The sequence below is a fragment of the Pan troglodytes genome, chromosome 5 (genome assembly GCF_028858775.2).
Source record: "Pan troglodytes isolate AG18354 chromosome 5, NHGRI_mPanTro3-v2.0_pri, whole genome shotgun sequence".
Classification (NCBI taxonomy): Eukaryota; Metazoa; Chordata; class Mammalia; order Primates; family Hominidae; genus Pan; species Pan troglodytes.
Window position 1 is genome coordinate 159,803,566 of NC_072403.2, and position 18,766 is coordinate 159,822,331.

Consider the following 18,766-nt stretch of genomic DNA (forward strand, 5'->3'; position numbering starts at 1 on the left):
ATGGGCTAATGATAGTACCAGTATTATAGAGATATTATAAGGATTAAATAGGTTAAGATACCTAAAGAATTGGGAATAATGCCTAGCCCACAGTACCTACTTGGTAAATGTTAGCTAATTTATGGTTTATACATCCATACATATCTATGTGTTTATACAGTAGGATAGTTAATTGAAACAGTTATTTAAAGCATATTTATCTCAATTATGTAAGTGGAAAGTAAATTTTTACAAATAAGAGAGTTCATCAGGTGTCATTCTCGAAGACTGCAAAATGACAATTTGGTATGGTTACATAAGAACTAATCTTGTCTTCTCCTTTCCTGAAGTTCATTCTGTATTCATTTATTGTAATATGTTAAAAGACCATGTGCCCTTTGTAAAGTAGTTTTTTTCCATGCTGGATTAAATAACTTCTTTGTAGATCATTTTCACATTTGGATGTGGCCATTTCTATTATACTGAGGGTAGTCAGAAATCTGCCAGTTTTCTGGAACTAAAAGTATGAGGATAGGCATCTGTATCTGAAAGAGTGGAAAAGAAACAGAAACTTGACCACAATATTGGAAGCTTCGATATAATCACTTATTTAGCATTCATTCCATAGGCAGCACTAAGAGGCAGTGCTAAGACTTCATGTTATGCTTTTTATAGGTAGAATATTATTAAGCAACCCTTCATACCCATGTCTTTGTGTTGATTTCCTTACACTCCATTAGGAATCCCCTACCAATATCCCTGTTCCACTTCCTTAGTTTCCACCAGGTAAATGAACTTCTGAATTATTGAAGATTTTCAGCCCCTCAGCCCTAACATGATACTTAATGATATTCTTTATTTCCAAAATGGCCGTCTGTCCTCATTCTTCCTTGGCTTAGGTATTGTTTCTAGTTCAGAAATCAATAGTCTCCTCTTATGACATAGGGCCTGAATATTTTCTGATATTACATTGCTTTTGTAATTGTGGCTTTCTAATTTAAGCCTTGAATAGTATGGCAATCAAGGGGGAAAAAAAGCAATCATTCCTGGTCCAAATGGCCCCACACATCTCTCAGAGATGGCTCTAAACCCTTGTTAAAACTGTGTTCATTTGACATTTATCACATTTGTTGCATTCAAAAATGCTATGTATCAAAGCCACATTATAAAATCCAGTTAGGGTTTTAACTGTTCCTAAGGTATAATGTGAATGAAACTACACCGAGAAAGTTTGGACCTTGATTTAGTTTTGAAAAATTCTTTGTTCCGCATCTTCTTAGGGATTCATAGAGCTCATTTGCATATCCTTGTGCTCCCAGTAACACATGGTAATGAAATAGAATTAACCTTATTTAACCTAGTATTTCTCCAATTAATTTTTTGACCATGGGAGCCTTACTTTTTCTCAGAATCTACATGAACCTGTCACCAAAACAAATCATCTGCACACACTTTGAGAAAGCCATTCTAAAGAGCTGTGTCCTCCTAGTTACTTCTGCGATTAATGCTAATAAAAGATTTAATTATTCTCTTAATTCTAACTGATTCTAATTTTGAGAAATATCCTGTGATCCTGTGTTTCTTACTCACCATCCTGACCTTGTCCGCTGAGTTTCTAATCATTCTTCAAAGAGTGGCTTAAATACTATCATCTTCTTGAAACTTTTTCTGTTCCTCTCCCAGTTTATCCTAAAAAGCAATTTCCTGCAGCCCTCTTATCACATTCTGATTTTTATCATAATTATGTGCACACCTGTATATTCTGAAGTCAGAAACAGTGCAAAATTCCTTTTTGGATTTCCTATAAAACCTAGTTTAAAATAAGTGTTTAATAAATATTTTTGGCTACATTGTAAGGCATCAGTTTTTATACACCTTCCAAAAATTCATTTGCCAGAAAAGATCTTTTGAAGCCACAATCTTGGCCATCTATAATATCAAAAGGTAAGGAGTAGTGTTAATTATTTCCTCTATGAGGTCAGGCCTTCAAGAGAGGTAGCAAATCCTCACACATACAATTATAGTGGAGCCACTGTTCCATGGCTAATTACTTATTAGTCATTTCATTGCTAATTTAATTAATCACATTAATATAAAACTTTATGTTGATTTTGTAAAATGCATTACAAGTTAGGTCAATATCCTGGCCCTCATTATATGGATGGGGAAAGAAGACATAAAACATTGATCTGATTGATTGCCTCAAGGTTATTCCTTATGGTAAAGATAGAACAAAATAAAAACTCATCTGAGTCCATTTCTAACACCCTGAACATCTTCTGATTGTAACGCTAGGACTAAGGAAATGCATGTTTTTGCTAAATGTGCACCTGTTCAGTGCAGATTCAGAAGTGATGCATGGCCAATGGCATCGTCTAACAGCAGTCATTTCAAGATGGTGGATTGACCACAAATGGAAGCTGATTCACTGTCAAATATGTGTGGATAATGCTAGGAAGCTTAAGCAGATATTTCTATAAACATTAGATTTATTTTTTCTAAAACTTCCAAGATCAGCCGGGTGCGGTGGCTCACGGCTATAATCCCAGCACTTTAGGAGGCAGAAGGGGGTGGATCACAAGGTCAGGAGTTTGAGAGGAGCCTGGCCAACATGGTGAAACCCCGTCTCTACTAAAAATATAAAAATTAGCCGGGCTTGGTGGCGCATGCCTGTAGTCCCAGCTACTTGAGAGGCTGAGGCAGGAGAATTGCTTGAACCCAGGAGGTGGAGGTTGCAGTGAGCCGAGATCATGCCACTGCACTCCAGCCTGGGCGACAGAGTGAGACTCCATCTTGGAAAAAAAAAAAAATCTTCTAAGATCACTTAATATTCTAACAGGCATTGTGAATTTCCAAGGTGGTCCTAGAGTATGGAGTCCCCAGATTTCTTTGTCTATGAAGCAGACTGTACAAAATGTTGCTGTGCATTCTCCACATTGTGTTTTATCAGTCTGCTTCCAGGAGAAGCCTCTTAACCAATCTCTACTAGCTGTCTCATTCCTGTGGTTCATCCTTCTGTGGCACTAACTGCCAGCTATTCACTAACATTGGTTCCTCTCTTCTTTAATAGCAGCTAGATCTATGACTGCCCAGCTGCATTTAACAGCCTCCTACGTAGCCAGGGGACTAGTTTTCCCCATTGGCGTGTGCATGAAAGTGATAGGTATAACTTACAAGCCTGGCCCCAAAAAGCTTCCAAATGTGCTCCAGTGTCCTCTTCCCATGGACTCTAGCTCCAGTCCTATGGCTAGACTAGAGCTACAGGAGGAAGCCACATGTTGAAGATGGCAGAGCCAGTGCCTAGCCTGGGTCTCTGACGAACTTCATGGAACACAGCCTCTGTCAGTCTAGTCACCCAGATTGGATTATGTGAGAAAGAAAAACATTCTATTGTGTTTGAACCATTACAGTGTGGATCTGTTTGTTACAGTCATTTGCCCTGCCCTCATACACTTATACTCATGATTTCTCTTCCCCAAGCCAGATTCCTTTGTCACAAAAGTCAGTGACTCACCTCACACCTGATTGCCTGGGCTGATCTTCCATTTCTCAAATTGCAGCCCCTGCAAGCTAAGCTAAGGAGCTTGGGACTCTGACTGCTTTTCCCGCTTGTGGTTGCCAGCTTTACCACAGAGATCCCTTTTCCCCGTCACATGCTCTGAATTTGGAAGAAATTCTACTGCTTTGTCTAATTTTTTATATTACTCATATGTGATATTCTTTATTAGAACATAACTCAAAACATAATGGTTTTAAAATAGACTTTATGCCTTTTTTTTTTTTTTTTTGAGGCGGAGTTTTGCTCTGGTTCCCCAGGCTGGAGTGCAATAGTGCGATCTCGGCTCACTGCAACCTCTGCCTCCTGGATTCAAGCAATTCTCCTGCCTCAGCCTCATGAGTAGCTAGGATTACAGGCATGTGCCACCACGCCCAGCTAATTTTTTATTTTTAGTTGAGACGGGGTTTCTCCACATTGGTCAGGCTGGTCTCGAACTCCCGACCTCAGGTGATCCACCCGCCTCGGCCTCCCAAAGTGCTGGGATTACAGGCGTGAGCCACTGTGCCCGGCCTTTTTTTTTCTTTTGAGACAGAGTCTCACTCTGTCACCCAGGCTGGAGTGCAGTGGCACAATCTCTGCTTAGCCTCCACCTCCCTCCAGGTTCAAGTGATTGTCCTGCCTCAGCCTCCGGAGCAGCTGGGATTACAGGCGTGTGCCACCATGCCCGGCTAATTTTTGTATTTATAGTAGAAACAGGGTTTGCCATGTTGGTCAGGCTGGTCTCGAGCTCCTGAGTTCAGGAGACCTGCCTACTTTGGCCTCCCAAAGTGCTAGGATTACAGGCATGAGCTGCTGCACCCGGCCTATGCCTGTTTTTTATTCCAAATGTTTAGAAATTTTAGAAAATATGGATAGGCAAAAACAAAAAAACAAAATCACCTCTAATCTCACCACCTAGATATAATCACTGTCAATGTGTTGGTATGTAACTCATGACTTACTGATCATATATAAAATCGTGAAATTGAACGTGAAAACTTAGGTCTACTTAAAACCACAGATCTAATTTTCACATGAATAAAATACACCAGGGAGTTCCAGAAAATTAATTGATTTCAGAGAAGGGTAAATACCAACTTTTAGATGAATTCTAAAAATGTGTGGGCCCACAAGATAATTTTCTTATAAATTTCCAGTATGCTCAACCAAATGCCAAAGACGCCTATCCTCTGAGGCTTGCCTTTTATTGGGCCAAAGGGATTTGTAGTTGTTTTGATATGTTGCAAAGCTCCAGGCTCTGAAACCCACTAGACGCTGAGCAATTTGAGGGCTGCATGGGGCCTTGTTTCCTGCTGTCTCAGCACCTGGTCCACAGCGAGATCTCAGAAAATGCTTTTTGAATTAGTGGCCCTGGACAGTTTATAAATTATAAATTGTGTCCTCAAGTATTTCTTATGAAAATAGTCACACAGCATCCCAATGCCAAATTGTTTCAGATTTGAGAACGCTTTTAATGAAGAAAAAAGGAAAAATAATTTCTGAAGATTTTTCACCATAGATATTTTTACTTGAATTTTTGCTGATACTTTTTTCTCTATTTTGATTGCCTTTTTCTTCTTTTCTGCCTTTTGGTGACATTGGCAGGGCCTGGAGCTCAGCCTCAGACAGAAAATTAGGCTATGATGAATTTTTACCTTGCATTTTGAAGATATACCAACTTTCTTCTCTGCCACTGGGCTTACATTCTTCACGGGTAAAAGTAGAAGGTTGGACTCAATGGCCTCTGTCATGCCTTCCTTCTGGCTTTTACACCCCAGATTCTACAGATCCTGTCTCTGGCCAACAGAACACCCTTAAAATTACTCAAGGAAGAAGAGGGCCAAGCCTGAGAAGAATCCATCTGGTGATGGCCATTGACAAGTGCCTGGAGCAGTGATTTATTCTTGAAGAATGCCCTTTCCCTGTTGATGCTTAGTCAGCAGGGACAGCTGCTGGAAGAGGCATGGGTAGGATAATTCGTAAGTCATTTTTGGTAGAATATCAGGAATCAGTGCTCAGTGAGGTGGGAGAAGTCTACATACTTATATAAAATCATAAACTACCTTAAGAATAGATCAAACAACATGCAATGCACACTTCCAGAAAAGTCTCGAGGCAGGTAGCATTTTAAGTTTTTCTCCTAATGTCTGTATAACACATTTCTTTTGACATTCCATAGGAGAGTAACTTTAACTTTAGCTGAAATAATTTTTAAGTTTACTATTTTAGGCTGAGAGCTGTAGCTTGAGGATTTAGGTGGCTTTGTCCTGACAGATAGTTTTTTCAAAGGTATTTTCTTGTAATAGCCAGTGCAATAGCTGCCTCCCTCTGCTTTTACAGAACATTTTGATGTTTGAGGTCTGCCGAAGTCTGATTAATCTTCCTTTTGCCTCAACACTGGGCACCTTCTTCACAGAAAGTCAGAGGATAAATGAAGAGGGCCTCCTCTGAAGCTTCAGTTTGTCCCCAAATCTCTTTCAATCTGGAAGAACCCAGTACTCTAAAGTAATCTTCACTCTTGCAATTGAGGTGGTTTCCCACTTAAGATCCTGGGTCTGGCAGGGTACATTGGCTCATGCGGTGGCTCACGCCTGTAATCCCAGCACTTTGGGAGGCATAAGGCTATTGTGACAAAGTCGCAAAGCAAGAGCTCAGTAAATATTCTCTCCTCCCTTCCTGCTTTTTCCATGCTGGGCAATGGACATCAAATCTGCACATAGGTTACAGGATAAGAAAGAAAAGTGTCCCCCATATTATTAGGTTGGTACAAAAGCAATTGCAGTTTTGCCATTACTTTTAATTTGCCATTAATTTTAATGGCAAAGATGCAATAACTTTTGCACCAACCTAATATCTACCTTGGGAATATCTCTGTGTTCACGTGGGCACTGTGCTGGGTAGGTGATATGGAAGTTTAACTCATCTTTTGGAGCAAATAATGTGGAGAAAACAGACCCTACAAACAGCAGGTGACCACTGGTCTGAGAGACAGTGAGGACATCAGCCAGGACCCCACAGCAGTGGGAGGAATCTTTTCCTCTCCCTGTGATATCTTGGATTGCACTCTTAGAGAGTTTTTCCTTTGACTGAGGCCTTTGTTTCCATAAAAATGCAGATATTCCCAAGACAGCAACACAGGAAACCTTATCATCCATGTGCACAGTTCATTTTTCAGTTGTGCTATTATTCTCTGTAATGATATTTTTTTACCTGTATGAAATCTCACATGCTCAGGTGCATTCATTTTATAGAGTTTTAAAGCCGATAACCTCAACCAAAATGTGTATTATTGGGTTTTATTTTCCCTTTTTTTTTTGCAGTAATTTCAAAGGTGTAACTGAGCTTAGCTGTAAATTGCTGGTTTTAGCTCTTCATGGCAGGCAGCATTTGATCATTGACAACTCTGTTTTCTTCATTGTTTCCTGACTAAAATCTCCACAGCCTCTATAAATATGTAAATTACCCAAATCACTAGTTTTCCATTATTTCTGCCCCTAAGCTGTTTACAATGTTTCTATATTCCTGCATTTGCAGTGCAAAACAGAGCAGCAGGTGACAGCTGAGTTTGACTCTATTATGGAACCTGTATTTAGCAGCTGCTTGTTTCAAAGTTTCTGATAAGAAATTTTGTCCTAGGGTGGGCTCCGTGTCCCGTGCTGAGGCTGGCAAAGGTCAGAATCCAACGGAACAGGAATGCAAAGATGTGTGTGTGTGGATGCAGGGCCTGTGGACATCTCATGCTACACGAAATGCTGCTTGTGAACTCTGGTTTTATGACAGTGGAGGTAAATGGGGTTCTTTTTATTGCCTTCTCTTCCCTTGGCAAGACTCAAGTAGTGAACCTAACCTAACATGGTGCCTGCATATGATTTTGTTATCCTCTTCCGATTCATTGTCCATTAAGTGAGTCTGTCATGAGCTGGATCATTGGGTCTCTGTGTGGGCTTGTACCACTTTGCAGCAGGGAAAGAGAACAACTATATGTTGCATATATATTCCTATGGATTTATGTAGATACATATATGTGCATACAGCTTGAGAGAAACCAACAGAGAGAGACACTGAAACAATAGGAGAAAATTTTAGGAAAGAGATCATTGTCAGGAGAGCTTATTGAAGGGATCTTGGGATTTGCTTACCCAATTCAAACCCTAGTGCTGAGGATGAGAAATAGGTTTCTGTAACGACTGCCTCACATGACTGAAGAAGCCCCAAAAGTGAATGTGTATTTCAATACCAGATGCAGGCTAAGCCTGAGATAGGCATCCATCTAAACTAGGCCTCAGGCTGGGCACAGTGACTCACGACTATAATCCCAGCACTTTGGGAGGCCAAGGTGGGAGGATCACTTGAGCCCAGGAGTTCGAGACCAACCTGGGCAACATAGAGAGACTATGTCTCTACAAAAAACTTTAAAAATTAGCCGGCATGGTGGTGTGCACCTGCGGTCCTTGCTACTTGGGAGGCTGAGGCAGGAGGATCACTTGGGCCTGCGAGGTTGAGGCTGCAGTGAGCTTTGCTTGCGCCACCACATGCCAGCCTAGGCTGGAGACCCTGCAACAACAACAAAAAAACTAGGCCTTGATGTGGAGGGGGTGGGAACCATCAATCTGTGAATGTGTTTATTTGAATCTTGGAGGCTGCTTTTGTACAGTAAAGTCCTTCAAGAATCTACACTAAATTCGAGTCAGTAATGTTGATCTCACTGAAAATGAAAACCCATTGTATTTGTATGGTATTACACACCTTTGAAAATGTTTACATGGTAGTTTCTGAAACCCTGTGGGGTACATAAACTGCTAATGTCTCCACTTGACCCAAGAGAAGAGAGTCAAGAAAATTAAATAAAACATAATTATTAAATGGGAAAAGAGCTCAAACGGGGAACAGGTACTGGCAAACTGTGACCATCCATCTTTTGTCTTTCTTTCTTTCTTTCTTTTCTTTTGTACCATCTGTCCTCATAAATAAAGTTTGATTGGAGCTTTAGGGCGGAACAGCTGTCCTCGTTTGTTTGCATATTGTCCATACTGCTTTTACACTGCAGTGGTAAGGTTGAGTCGCTGTGACAGAAAACTTATGCCTAAAATATTTACTATCCAGCTCTTTAGAGAAAAAGTTTGCTAACCACTGAGCTGAATCACAGGCCTCCCAGGAATGCCCATTCAGTCTACGGTGACAAGGCCGGTTCATGTTACACCCGAGGAACTTTGTCAGGTGTTCGTGTGGACCCGGAGCATGATGTTATGAGGCTTTCGTTATCCCCATCTGAAGTCATTTAGCGCTCCAGTGTCTTGATGTATGGTGACAATTTTGGGGGAGAGCGAAGGATGTTTTAGAGCATTTAGTTTTCATAGAACTTCAGGAAATTATCATCTAATCCCTCAAGAACCATATCCCAGTCTGGTAAGAGAGAATGTGATCAGTAGGGTTTTTTTAATGTTCTCAATGACCACACTTGGCCCATTTTAGTGACAGATATTCCCCTCAAATAGAAGGGATCACTTATTCACCAAAGCGAATGGTACCCTGGTGACCCTCAGTTCTCATTGCCTGCCCACCCCCAGGCCACCCAGGTGCTAGGGCTCCTGGCAAGTGGCGTACCTGGGGGAGAAGATGCTTCCTGAGGTCACACCGCTCTCACTTGCAAAGGGGTTAGCAAGAGAAGCGAGAAGGGAGGGAATGAGCAAGAGAGAACTGGGACTATATCTCTGCTGCCACCTGCCACTCTCTCCGGGCGCAGCAGTGCCCTCTTTACTTCTCAGCCATTTCTTTAGTGACCCTGCTGTTGCTGGGTAGAAAATGCCACTCAAAAGGACTCAGGGCTCATGGAAAACTCCCTGCAATGAGTCGAAAGGCTCATGTTGTTTGATCTAAAGAGAACTATAATAAAGTGACCCAAAAAACCTCGGATCCATATGTGTCCAGGCTGCGAATGAGAGAAGCCCATTATCTGGAATCTTTCAGACTTCTACACAATACGGTGGAGCTCTGTCATGCCAGATAATTTGTGCTGGCCAGTCTATATGTTATTTTCAAAAAATAGAAAAGAAAGATTTTTTTCCACCTATACAACAAATCGCATATAATTAATGACTAGTTATATTTTATTTGGAGAAATAGCAGTTTTACAAATATATTTTGTAATGATGTTTTCAATTATCAGGATCCTCAACACACTAGTGCATACAAATAAAACCTGGATTTGTTTGATCTCTTGACAGACAGTACTAATTGTTGATGCTAGTCACATTTTCAGGAATAGAATACATCTCTTTGTGGTGTTTTCTCGAGAATTGAATGTTCTGTCAAATACTATTTGAGATCCTTTGAGGTGGGTGAATATTATTCATCCTTGACTTAGCCTGTTACCTCTGGGCAAAATTATTTTTTAAAAGCCTGCATGTAACTGAACAGAAATGCTTACAAAGGGATAAAATTGTGGAATGTTTTTCTATGATCTATTTTCCTTAAAGTGCCCATAGTGAATGAGAAGGAAGCTCCCTTTGGACCCCACCTTAGCTGGATGGCCACGTCAATGCTGCAGCAACACGGTTGTTGAGCAGAGGTAAACACTGCCTGCTTGCCTCCTTATCTTACTGCCTTCTGTTACCTTCAAAAGTCAGGATTCCCAGGTTAACTCACCAAAACTTTAGATCTCCACCGTATGAAGTTAACACATCAGCTGACAAGTTAGAGTGAAATGAAACTGAAGATTTGGCTCCTTTTCTTCCTTTATACATGAAGATGTCATAGCCCAGGGACTCTGAGCTACAAAGCCAAAACTGGGATCCAAATTTAGGGCCCCTGCTCCACACTCCTGAGATCTGTGGGGCAAAATATGTTAGCAATCTCTGGCCAGTCCTTTCCCTGTTCAATCCAATAGTGTCTTTCTTAGAAATGCCTTTCCCTTTGACCAAGATGGCCCTTTTGCACATTCTAGGAGATCTGCACAGAGTTACCTTCAAGACAGTGCCATGCCTTTGCTGTACCAGTTATCTATTGCTGTTTTAGAAACTACCCAAAAACTTAGTGTCCTAATATTATGACCATGTGTTATTATTTATGAATCTGTGGGTCAGCTGAGTAGCTGGTCTGGGCCAGATGCAGCTGATCCCAGACAGACTAGCCATGCATCAGCTCTCAGCTGTTGGGTTGGTTGGGGCCTGCCAGATCTAGAAGGGCCTCACTCACCTGTCTGGTGATTGCCTGGCTAAGAGTGATGGCTGTAACTAGACCATATGTCTCTAGCCATTCATTATGCTACGACAGATTTTTCTTTCACAAAACAAGGACAGACTCTCAAAAGAGTGTGTGCAAGCATGCAAGGCCCATGAGGCCTAGACTCAGACCTGATGCACCGTTACTTCTCATAGATTCTGTTGGTCAAAGCCAGTCCAATACAAAGGGTGGGGGAAAAGATTCTACTTCTTTTTTTTTTATGCTGAATGTTTATAATTAAGTAAGCTTACTCTAAGAAGCACAAATTTAGAACACAAGAAACTAAAAACTTCTTAGTGGGAAAAACTGCAAAGTGTGAGTAGAGGAAGGAGTGGAGAATTGGAGCTATTTCTTGCAATCAGTTTATGTAGATGTGAACCTAGGCCTGGAGCCCTGACATATGAATCATTTAAAATTGGAAGATATGTTAAATATCCAGCCCAGTCCCCTCAATTTATAAATGAGGGAACTGAGGCCCTCTCCAACACACAGTTCCTGATTGTCTGCTTTGAGCCAAAGCCAAATCCAGTGAACAAGCTGCTTAACTTTAAGTAGCTATTAAATAGAGCATAAAAGGGTAAAAATCATCTTAGGTCCATTTCTAGCTATCTAGGCATTATCCTTCAATCTAGCAATCCACCTTTTAGGAGTTCACCCTGAGCATACACCTCCAACAACACGAAAGTACAGATGCACAGGTTATTCATTACATCAGTATTTGTAACTTTGCAATATTGGAAACTATCTAGATGTCCAAGCATAGAGAGTGATTGAATGGCCTATGGTACATATATACACTGGATTACTATGCAGCTGGAAAAAAATGGTATGAGAATGATCACCAGGAACGGATACAGGGTGATTTTCAGGATAAAGTGTTAAAGAAAAACAGTGACATCCAAAAGAACATAGGCTATATTTTATATAAGAAATAAGGGAAATTATTAAAATATATGTACCTTTGCTTATTTTACAAAAAAAAAAAAAATCAAGAAAAATAATCCAGAATGCAATGAAGTTGGTTATCCTCAAGGAGTGGGAGAGAATAGGTTGGAAAATATACAGTAAAGAGAAATTTTTTTCTAAGTATACCTTTTTGTACAGTTTTCACATTAGGAAGCATTACTCTCTATCCTTTCAATCCTGAGGTTAACTAAGGAAGTACATATTGGAAAAATATAATTAAATCTTTAGAGAGGAAAAGGATTTTAGAAACCTGAAAATGAAAGCAAATTGAAACAAGTCAACCTGATTGTATTTTAAATGAATATCCCAACCACAATCAATGCAAAAAAAAGAAAGGAAGAACTAGTTCAGGTAATTTGGGAACATCATATCTGACTACCTGTCCTCAGTATCGGGCAGATAGGGGTAGGGGCAGAATTTCAAGCAAATATTGGTATGGGTGAAGCAGTTTTGAAACAATTTTAAATGTATTATAGGATTGATCAAACACATACATGAGGAAGAAGAATCATACAAATATGAAATAGGGGCTGGGGGCAGTGGCTCACACCTGTAATCTCAGCACTTCAGGAGGCTGAGGTGGGTGGATCACCTGAGGTCAGGAGTTCGAGACTAGCCTGGCCAACATGGAGAAACCCTGTCTCTACTAAAAGTATGAAAATGAGCCGGGTGTGGTGGCACATGCCTGTTATCCCAGCTACTTCAGAGGCTGAGGCAGGAGAATCTCTTGAACCCGGGAGGCGGAGGTTGCAGTGAGCTGAGATCACGCCATTGCACTCCAGCCTGGGTGACAGAGCGAGACTCTGTCTCAAAAAAACAACAACAACAAAAAATGAAATGGGGAACATAAGAAGAAATGTTGTGGGGGATGGACTTGAATTAGATGTATTTATGTGAACTATCTCTTTAAAAACATTATGCACATACATGCATGTGTATATATGCATTCACATACGTGTGTGCATGTATGTATGTGTAAGCAAGTGTGTGGGTGCATGTGCGTGCTTCCTAATTCACTCACCACTGAAAGACACCCATGAGCAGTGAGCACACACAGCATCCAGATCTTGGTCTTTCATACGATTCCTTGCTCAAAGGAACCAGGGCTCCCTGGAGAAATAGGTGATTGCAGTGGAGTCCTGGTTAAGATGAGGCTAGAGCAAACTTGTCCAACCTGCGACCCACAGGCCACATACGGCCCAGGATGGCTTAGAATGAGGCCCAGCACAAATTCATAAATTTCCTTAAAACATTATGAGATTGTTTTTGCGACTTTTTTTTTTTTTTTTTTTTTAGCTCATCAGCGATCGTTAGTGTTAGTGTATTTTATGCATGGCCTGAGACAGTTCTTCCCTTCTAATGTGGCCCAGGGAAGCCAAAAGATTGCGCACCCCTAGTGCTAGAGATTTTGTCATGTTAGGAAGGAAGGAGATGCTAAAAGAAAACAGACAACAACAACAACGACAACAACAAGATAACCACAAGGCATTGAAGTCAGCTACTGAGGAGTTTGTTTTGACCAGAGCTAGGACAATTTGAGTAGCAAAAGAATTATAGTAACTAATTACACAGAATTGGAAAAAAGGAGGAATTCATGCCTCCCTGTCAATAATAAATTGATAATTTAGTGGCAGAAAAGGGAGAATTATTGCTTGCGGTGAACTCGGAGTGGAAGAAGTGCTGAATTGGAGTCAGCCTTTTGCAGCCATCAAAGTGAAGGCTGAATCAGGCAAAAATCATCAAGCATTGCTAAATGTAGGGGAAAATTTTGGTGCAGAATATGTTTGCATTGACTTACAATATCTCTCCAGTGACTGCTTTTTAGTTGCAAGGGGAAAAACAGTAATTATATAGTGCTGTAATCAGTTTCACACCTTGACTAGGTGATCAAAATTATTGCCATCAATGAGACCTGTGCCTTCAGATGTAATATCATAAGAAAGACATAATGTCACCTGTAATATTCAGGATGAGAATGATAATCATGACGAAACATCAGACAAATGCAAAATCCTGGACTTTTTAAAATAAAAAATGGGAGCAGGAAGTCTTCATTTTCAGAAATTTACATATCATAAAAGGCAAAAAATAAATACTGAGAATCTGTTCCAGATCAACGGGGACTAAAGAGACATGAGAACTAATCTCAATATCTGACCCTAGACTAGGTCCTGTACTATGGGGGAAAGAAATGCCGAAAAGGACATTATTGAGTCAATTGATGAAATTGGAATACAGACAGCAGATTAGATAAAAGTATTGTATCAATGTTAAATACACAGAAGTTGATAGCTTTTCTGTAGTTAGGTAAGAAAACATCTCTATTCTCATGAAATACATGCTGAAGTACCTAGGAGAAATGGGTAAGACGTACATTACACCCTCCAATAGTTCTGAGTGCATAATGATACATAATTTCTGTATTTATAGAAAAACAGGCCGGGCGCGGTGGCTCACGCCTGTAATCCCAGCACTTTGGGAGGCCGAGGCGGGCGGATCACGAGGTCAGGAGATCGAGACCATCCTGGCTAACACGGTGAAACCCCGTCTCTACTAAAAATACAAAAAAAATTAGCCGGGCGCGGTAGCGGGCGCCTGTAGTCCCAGCTACTCGGGAGGCTGCGGCAGGAGAATGGCGTGAACCCGGGAGGCGGAGCTTGCAGTGAGCCGAGATCGCGCCACTGCACTCCAGCCTGGGCGACAGAGCGAGACTCCGTCTCAAAAAAAAAAAAAAAAAAAAAAAAAGAAAAACAGAGAGTCTGCAATAATAAAGCAAATGAAGTCAACGTTAGGTGGACTTTGTTTTTGCCATTTTTCTGTAAATTTGAACTTATGTCCAATTAAAATATTTAAAACTTTTTTTTAAAAAGACAAATGAGTTTGAATACTGGTCCACTATCTACTAGTTGTGTAACCTAGGAGTCTACTTAATTTCTCTGATCTTTGGTTTCCTCATTAGAGAAACAAGAATATCACCTTTCTTGTCTTCTCTTGAGGATAAGACATTGCGCATCAAGTGACTAGCAAAGTGCCTGGCCCTACAGAGTATGCATTCAATAAATGACAGCTTTTCCATTCACATCTAAACATACTTAGGTTATCGTTACATCAACTGCTTTATTGGTGAAGATTCTCTTTTTCAAAGTAGTCTGAAAGCTCCAAGAGGAAAGAATTGCATTTTCTGCAAATTTTTTTTTTTTATTATTTTACTTCAAGTTCTAGGGTACATGTGCACAATGTGCAGGTTTGTCACATACGTATACATGTGCCATGTTGGTGTGCTTCACCCATTAACTCGTTATTTACATTAGGTATATCTCCTAATGCTATCCCTCCCCCCTCCCCCCACCCCACAACAGGCCCCGGTGTGTGATGTTCTCCTTCCTGTGTCCAAGTGTTCTCACTCGTCAATTCCCACCTATGAGTGAGAACATGCGGTGTTTGGTTTTTTTGTCCTTCTGAGAGTTTGCTGAGAATGATGGTTTCCAGCTTCATCCATGTCCCTACAAAGGACATGAGCTCATCATTTTTTATGGCTGCATAGTATTCCATGGTGTATAGGTGCCACATTTTCTTAATCCAGTCTATTATTGTTGGACAGTTGGGTTGGTTCCAAGTCTTTGCTATTGTGAATAGTGCCGCAATAAACATACATGTGCATGTGTCTTTATAGCAGCATGATTTATAATCCTTTGGGTATATACCCAGTAATGGGATGGCTGGGTCAAATGGTATTTCTAGTTCTAGATCCTTGAGGAATCGCCACACTGTCTTCCACAATGGTTGAACTAGTTTACAGTCCCACCAACAGTGTAAAAGTGTTCCTATTTCTCCACATCCTCTCCAGCACCTGTTGTTTCCTGACTTTTTAATGATCGCCATTCTAACAGGTGTGAGATGGTATCTCATTGTGGTTTTGATTTGCATTTCTCTGGTGGCCAGTGATGATGAGTATTTTTTCTTATGTCTGTTGGCTGCATAAATGTCTTTTTTTTAATTTTATTATTATTATACTTTAAGTTTTAGGGTACATGTGTACAATGTGCAGTTTAGTTACATATGTATACATGTGCCATGCTGGTGTGCTGCACCCATTAACTCGTCATTTAGCATTAGGTATATCTCCTAAAGCTATCCCTCCTCCCTCCCCCCACCCCACTACAGTCCCCAGAGTGTGATGTTCCCCTTCCTGTGTCCATGTGTTCTCATTGTTCAATTCCCACCTATGAGTGAGAATATACGGTGTTTGGTTTTTTGTTCTTGCAATAGTTTACTGAGAATGATGATTTCCAATTTCATCCATGTCCCTACAAAGGACATGAACTCATCATTTTTTATGGCTGCATAGTATTCCATGGTGTATATGTGCCACATTTTCTTAATCCAGTCTATCATTGTTGGACATTTGGGTTGGTTCCAAGTCTTTGCTATTGTGAAGAGTGCCGCAATAAACATACATGTGCATGTGTCTTTATAGCAGCATGATTTATAGTCCTTTGGGTATATATATATCCCAGTAATGGGATGGCTGGGTCAAATGGTATTTCTAGTTGTAGATCCCTGAGGAATCGCCACACTGACTTCCACAATGGTTGAACTAGTTTACAGTCCCACCAACAGTGTAAAAGTGTTCCTATTTCTCCACATCCTCTCTAGCACCTGTTGTTTCCTGACTTTTTAATGATTGCCATTCTAACAGGTGTGAGATGGTATCTCATTGTGGTTTTGATTTGCATTTCTCTGATGGCCAGTGATGGTGAGCATTTTTTCATGTGTCTTTTGGCTGCATAAATGTCTTCTTTTGAGAAGTGTCTGTTCATGTCCTTCGCCCACTTTTTGATGGGGTTGTTTGTTTTTTTCTTGTAAATTTGTTGGAGTTCATTGTAGATTCTGGATATTAGCCCTTTGTCAGATGAGTAGGTTGCGAAAATTTTCTCCCACTTTGTAGGTTGCCTGTTCACTCTGATGGTAGTTTCTTTTGCTGTGCAGAAGCTCTTTAGTTTAATTAGATCCCATTTGTCAATTTTGGCTTTTGTTGCCATTGCTTTTGGTGTTTTAGACATGAAGACCTTGCCCATGCCTATGTCCTGAATGGTATTGCCTAGGTTTTCTTCTAGGGTTTTTATGGTTTTAGGTCTGACATTTAAGTCTTTAGTCCATCTTGAATTAACTTTTGTATAAGGTGTAAGGAAGGGATCCAGTTTCAGCTTTCTACATATGGCTAGCCAGTTTTCCCAGCACCATTTATTAAATAGGGAATCCTTTCCCCATTTCTTGTTTTTCTCAGGTTTGTCAAAGATCAGATGGTTGTAGATGTGTGGTATTATTTCTGAGGGCTCTGTTCTGTTCCATTGTTCTATAGCTCTGTTTTGGTACCAGTACCATGCTGTTTTGGTTACTGTAGCCTTGTAGTATAGTTTGAAGTCAGGTAGCGTGATGCCTCCAGCTTTGTTCTTTTTGCTTAGGATTGTCTTGGCAATGAGGGCTCTTTTTTGGTTCCATATGAACTTTAAAGTAGTTTTTTTCCAATTCTTTGAAGAAAGTCATTGATAGCTTGATGGGGATGGCATTGAATCAATCTATAAATTGCCTTGGACAGTATGACCATTTTCATGATATTGATTCTTCCTAACCATGAGCATGGAATGTTCTTCCATTTGTTTGTATCCTCTTTTATTTCCTTGAGCAGTGGTTTGTAGTTCTGCTTGAAGAGGTCCTTCACATCCCTTGTAAGCTGGATTCCTAGGTATTTTATTCTCTTTGAAGCAATTGTGAGTGGGAGGTCACTCATTGTTTGTCTGTTATTGGTGTATAAGAATACTTGTGAATGGGCAAAAACTGGAAGCATTCCCTTTGAAAACTGGCACAAGAGAGGGATGCCCTCTCTCACCACTCCTATTCAACATAGTGTTGGAAGTTCTGGCCAGGGCAATCAGGCAGGAGAAAGAAATAAAGCTTATTTAATTAGGAAAAGAGGAAGTCAAATCGTCCCTGTTTGCAGATGACATGATTGTATATTTAGAAAACCCCATTGTTTCAGCCCAAAATCTCCTTAAGCTGATAAGCAACTTCAGGGAAGTCTCAGGATACAAAATCAATGTGCAAAAATCACAAGCATTCTTTTTTTTTTTTTTTTTTTGAGACAGAGTCTCGCTCTGTTGCCCAGGCTGAAATGCAGTGGCGTGATCTCGGCTCACTGCAACCTCTGCCTCCCGGGTTCAAGCAGTTCTCCTGCCTCAGCCTCCCGAGTCCTGAGTAGCTGGGACTACAGGCACGTGCCACCACACTCAGCTAATTTTCTTGTATTTTTAGTAGAGACAGGGTTTCACCGTGTTAGCCAGGATGGTCTCAATCTCCTGACCTCGTGATCTGCCTGCCTTGGCCTCCCAAAGTGCTGGAATTACAGGCGTGAGTCACAAGAATTGCATTTTCTAACTCCAGATGGCTAACATATTGTGGGCCCAGGATTGAGCTGAAATAAGGAGGACAATCCAATCTAGGGATGGGGAGTAACTTAGTTTGGGTGTCTTATCTGTCCCTTGGCAAATGGCGTAGTTTACACGCTTGTCACTAATTGTCTCATTGGTCAAGGAGATGGTTGAAAAAAGGTGTAGCACTTTAAGAAGCCACGTGTTACGAATTGGTAATGTGTGAGCCAAGCCTCTGCCCCATCAAAAATCTAGAGACTTCACATGGGGGAACCAGGCTACCACCATGTTCATCACAGAAATCTTTTTGTCATGGTGAGGTTCACTTGTTCTCGTAGAAAGTGAGTTATAACTTGGGGGCCGTCATGTTTTTTAATATTTGAAATGAGAAATCATGTGCTAGCAGTTAAATTCTTCGGGGCCTGGCAGAAACAAACACCATAAGACAGTAAACATCAACAGGCCCCACTGATTTATGATGATCAAGGAGAATGAGATTTATGACCCTGAAACATGGCAAAGATTCATTGGCATTAGCATTCAGAATATTCATGTGTTGCCACTCTTTCATGTTAAATACCTGCTTTAAGCTCTTTGGGGAGGAAAAAACCACAATACTTTTCCTTTGGAAGGC

At 40.7% G+C, this 18,766-nt stretch overlaps 1 protein-coding gene across 1 annotated transcript in view; it reads left to right on the plus strand.

Moving 5' to 3' along the window:
- Positions 1–18,766, plus strand: part of SAMD5 (sterile alpha motif domain containing 5) — a 440,768-nt gene that overhangs the window by 390,550 nt on the left and 31,452 nt on the right. The gene's annotated exons all lie outside the window — the stretch shown is intronic.